The sequence below is a fragment of the Calypte anna genome, chromosome Z, assembly GCF_003957555.1.
Source record: "Calypte anna isolate BGI_N300 chromosome Z, bCalAnn1_v1.p, whole genome shotgun sequence".
In the NCBI taxonomy this organism is placed as follows: domain Eukaryota; kingdom Metazoa; phylum Chordata; class Aves; order Apodiformes; family Trochilidae; genus Calypte; species Calypte anna.
In genome coordinates, this window is record NC_044274.1 from 50,357,743 (window position 1) to 50,363,288 (window position 5,546).

Consider the following 5,546-nt stretch of genomic DNA (forward strand, 5'->3'; position numbering starts at 1 on the left):
GCGTTACGGCCCGCCGGCCTTCCGGCCTGGCCCGGCCCCTCCTGTGCGCACACGGCTCAGTGTCGGGGGCCGGGGGACCGGGCGACACGTCCCGCCGCTTCCCCGCTTCGAAGTCAGCCAGCCGCCCACCTCAGCCCGCACTTCAGAACCCAGAGGGCCCGACCCAACCCGGTCCGCTGCGGACTGCTTTGCCTCCCTGCCGCTGCCGCCGCCATCTTGTCTCGCCGTGACGTTCTCCCTGCGGCGGCACCGGGCGGAGGCGGCGGAGGGAGGAGCGGGGCCCGCCCGGACTGACGGCGGCGCCGAGTAACCGCGCCCCGCGTGTGAGATGGAAGAAAGGAAGGTTCGGCTACCCGGCTGCCTGCCGGCGGGGCAGGCCTGCGGCCAGCCTAACTTGCCGGGGGCTGCCCGGCCATGCCGCGGGCACTGGAGTGCCCAGAAAGGATGCTCTGCCGAGCAGGCAGCTGATGAGTAAACCTGCAGCTCGGGAGGAGCAGAAGGATCTCGTCCCAGGAGGACGGCAGCACCAGAAGCCAGCCAGCCACAGAAAAGCTCTAATAGCTCCATGACTACTTTTGAAAATTCGGGATCAGAAGTGAACCTAAGAGTGGAGTCTGAGGAGTCACCGTGCAAAAGAAATGGCAGGAGGAGGCAGTGCAGCACACCCAGGGAGCTGGCAACAGTGGCCTCAGGCGGCTGCTGAATCTGCTCTTTGCTGCTCTAAATGCCTTACAGCCCCTACTCAGTCCCCTCCACTGCTCTCCCTCAGCTTCCCTCCTTTTCTAAGCAGGAGTGATGATGGACTAGCCTGGGCTTAATAGTTTTAGGCGAAGCTTGGTTGGTACTGCAGACAATTTGCTTGTGCCAAACCTCAACAGCTGGGCTTTGTGAGGCTACAAAGTCTGCACAGGTGGGCAGCACCTTAAGTCTTGCACTAGCATCTGTTCTTCTCAAACGTTTTCCCCTTCAGTTCTTCATTTCTTTTTTGAATCCCGTGGCTAATTTTTTTTCTTCTTGATCATCAGGCTTAGTTTTGTTTTCATTTATCTACTTACTACCCATCAGGAAAAAACCCAAGTGCTGATTAAATAAAACTGGTACTTGCCTGAGTTGCCGCCATCACACTGCTTACTGGATTTGGGTTGTTTTCAGCCTTTTAGCTTCTATCTTCAGCCTGGACGACCCTCAAGCAGGAAAAGTTTCTAAAGTGCATAGTGTTGTTGAGGTTGAGCTCACCTAAGGGTGAGCTTAGGATGAATAAAAATTGTAGTTTTAATTCCTTAATCTCCTTGGCAAAGACTTCATCTTTCTGTTTGATCCTCTGTCTGCACAATGGGAATAGTCGTACTTGTTTTCACCCCCTTTGTAGAGATAATCAAAGCTTTGTAGACACTGTCCTGGGCAACCAGTGTACGAGGCCCTGTTTGAGCAGGGGCTTGGACAAGGTGATATCCAAAGGTCCTTTCCCACACTGACTGCTCACCAGTTCTGTGAGTGCCACAGAAAGCATGGTGAAGAGTGGTTTGGCAAGTGGATACCACAGGGTTGGAGGACGTAGATATATTTAGGCAGGCAGAAAAAAGTCTTGAACTTTATTGAATAGCAAGAAAACCAAAAAAAGCCCAAGAAGAGCGGAAAGTGTTAAGACATAAGAAACACCAGCTATCCTTGAGGTCAGGATTCGTGTCCCATAAGAGGTTAAGCTTCAAGAAGAGCAGCAAGCCTGTGGTGAGTCTGAATGGTGAATATTAAACAGGAGTTTTGGACAGTACACAAGTGGCTGTTCCTCAAGACGATGATGATGCAACTCCATCAAACCTTGCCTGAAGCAGTTGGTGCCACCATGGTGGCTGGCACCATAGGCCAACACCCTCCTGCAGCCTGGCAACTGCAGTGTTGAGTGCAGCATAACAAAGAGATAAAATGCACAAGTATTGTGCACAGCATTGGGTCATTTTGTTTTTTTGAAAGATTGTCACATGCTTTGTAAAGAGCAGTTAGCCATTTCATTACATTGTTTAAAAGTCCCAATTTTTGCTCATTGGCAGGTAGGGATAGGATCGTCTGTTCATGGGTGATTTCAATAAGGCATTTGACACCATCTTCCACAGTGTCCTCACAGCTAAACTGAGGAAATGTGGTCTGAATGATTGGGTAGCAAGGTGGATTGTGAACTGGTTAAAGCAAAGAAGTCTGGGAGTTGTAGTCAATGTCACAGAGTCTAATTGGAACATATGTAATGGTGTCCCCTGGGGGTTGGTACTGGAACCAGTACTTTTCACTATAATTATCAACTACACTCTCAGCAAGTTTGCTGATGACACAAAACTGGGAGGAGTGGCTGACACCCCAGAAGGCTGTGCTGCCATTTAGCCAGATCTGAGACAGGCTGGAGAGTTGGGCAGAGAGAAATGTAATCAATTACAACAGGGGCAAGTGTAGAGCCTTGAATTCTTGGAAATAATCCCATGTGCCACTACAGCTTGGGGGCTGACCTGCTAGAGAGCAGCATAGTGGAAAGGTAACTGGGTGTCCTGGTGAACAGAAGGATGACCACAATCCAGCAAAATGCCCTTGTGGTGTGGTTAGGGATGTGGTTAGTAGGTCAAGAGCGGTTCTCCTTCCTTGCTACTCTGCACCTGGTGAGGCCACATCTTGAGTACTGAGTCTAGTTCTGGGCCCCTCAGTTCCAGAAGGACTGGGAACTGCTTGAAAGGCCAGCACAGAGTAGCCAAGATGATTAAGGGAATAGGTCATCTCCCTACTAAGAAAAGGCTGAGGGATCGGGATCTCTTTAGCTTGGAAAAGAGGAGAGTGAGGGGTGACCTCATTAATGTATATAAATATGTCTATTTATATATAAGGATGAGTGTCAGGAGGATGGTGCCAGGCTCTTTTAGTGATGTCCAGTGATAGGAGGGGGGACAACAGGTGCAAGCTGGAGCATAAGAGGTTCCACGTAAACATAAGGAAAAGCTTTTTCACTGTGAGAGTTGCTGTCAGCCTTTGCACAGTAGAAACTGAAGAAGGAGGGCTTTTTGGACTCTAAGGGGAGTAACACAAAGGGGGGGATCTATTGCCCTCCCATTTCCTGCCGTACTTCATGAAGGATCAGAAAGTCAGCAGCTCCTCCCACTTCCTGCTCGATGTGCTGTGTTTCATTATTGCCCATTCACAACCTGCTGTCTATCGATATATATTTGTATATATTTGTATACATATAAATGTATATACATTTTTGTTACTTTGTCCTTTATGTTACTACCTTTCCCTTGTGTAAGTAAAATCTGTATCCAGATGTTTTGAGTTTCCAACTTAGTCTCCAGTCATTATTCCCCTTTTATCTTCCCTTTGCGTCGAAGGGGGGGGGGGAGACGGGGGAGGTGTGTGTGTGTGTGTGTGAGGGAATAGAGAGGAATTCTGTCCTGGGTTTGTAGTCTGCCGGAACTGCTAAGCCTTGACAGTGACAGAGCACTGGAACAGGCTGCCCAATGAGGCTGTGGAGTCTTGTCTGGAGACATTCAAAACCCACACGATCCTGTGTGACCTATGCTGGCAGAGGGCTTGGACTTTGATCTCTTGAGATCCCTTCCAACCCTTAACATTTTGTGATTCTGTGATTGCACAATGTGAGGTAGGTGCACTGATCCTCCACAAAAGCAGCATCAGGGAAAAGACCACTGGGAGTGTTCCAGAGTTATGTTTTCTGTTTGGATATTTTTTTTTTTTTTTTTTTTTTTTTTTTGAGATTTTCGGAGCAATGTCAATGAAGAGGTTTGGTTTTTTGGTTGTCATTGCTGTGGGAGAGCAGAGCTTCTGTTTGTATAAGTTGTTTGACCTTAAGCAGCTGTTAAAACTTTCTACCAAGGAGGTCAATGTGTTGTGGAAATGATAATCAGGAAACACTAGAGGTGAGCTTCTTGTGTTCTGGTTGAGCACAAAATAATTGGGTGGACAAGGCCTCCATCCAGCCTCCATCCATTCTACAGTTCGTTTAAAGCACTTCACAGAAGAACAGTATGCTTGAAAAGTATAGGGTTTTTGAGACAGTGTTATTTTTTTAACTATATAAGCACTTCATTTTAGACATATGTCTTTATACAATAAAGACTTAATTTGGAAATTGCTCACTATACTCCAGGAGGAAGATCACAAATTCTTTGAAATAGCTTTATTCACTACATGACTTCAGATTCAAATTTTGAAAATATTTAAATATGTGGCTCTTCTCATCAATTTGCAACATCTGGAGTTGTTACAGGTTGAGATACTCTAGGTGAGTTTTCACTTCATGGTCAAATACGTGTGAAAGATGCCCATGAGTTTCAGCTTTCCCACGTCTGTATGTCCCACATTCCACATTTCCCACAGAGCTTTTACTTTCCCACATACGTATTTGTGCCACCTTATGTGGCAACCCTGCTGCTGGGCAGCAGTTGAAATCTGCACTGTGCTTGCTTAATTGTACATTGAGTTTTGCCACAGTCAGAGTTGAGTGAAAACTGAATGTGGTTTTAAGCTTGTAATCATTCTCACTTTGAGTAGCCACTGCTACTGCTACACTTCTACAAAAGTCAGTGCTAGCTGATTCTTCCAAGGCTGAATATTTGGAGTTTCCAAGAGTTGGTGGAACATTGCGAAAATGTTTAAACAACAGACTACAAAACACCACAGGACCCTCATCTGTTTCCTCACTGTCCTGGGATCTGCATTCAGGAAAGCATTTCCTTTCCCCCAGGCACTGCTGGCACCTGGGTATAGTGATACTCCAATTCCCAGTATTCACCATTAAAACTAATGAACTGTTGAAGCCTAGATAAATCACTTCAGTCATTACAAATAAAGATTAAGAAGGATTTTACACTGAGTGTAAGGATCATTTTGAAAATGCTGAAGTGGATGCATTGTCAGGAGACCTTTAAGTTGAGATCTCTGTACACTTGAAGAGGCTTCCTCTAGCAGCTGGCAGGATTATTAAGTGCCACAACTGATTTAGGTAAAGAATGTGTTTTCTTGGGGGATTTTAACTAATGAGTCATGTCATTTTGTTCACCTTAGTTTTTATTTGTTTTGCTTTGAAAGGAAGAACTTTTTTTTTTTTTTTATGTAGACAGGGATATAGACAGGGTTTGAAAGCTCAGAAGAGCAGCCTATAAGTTCTGGAATATAAGGTCAGGTGTCTCAACTGGGCTATCACTGTATCTTCAGTGGGAGCCTGCTAACCTCCAACACTTAAAAATCTGGCTCCAGATCCTCACAGGTAGTAGAGTGGGTGTTGGTACAGAAGTGTACACAGATATACATGTGCTGTTACGCTGCAAGCTGGAGGAGAAATTAAAATGTTTATGTGAGACGTTGGAGGAACAGCACAACCCCAAAGTGAGAAATTAGTTTCTCTTTCACAGCTCCAGCCTCCTGCCAAACTCTGTGAGTGGATTCACAGCAATTAGCCAAAGAATGTCCTTCTAGTGCCATTCATTTAGAAGCCCTGTTATGTTTGCTCACCTAATTGAAGCATTTACTGTCAGCATTTTGGGTGACAGGTG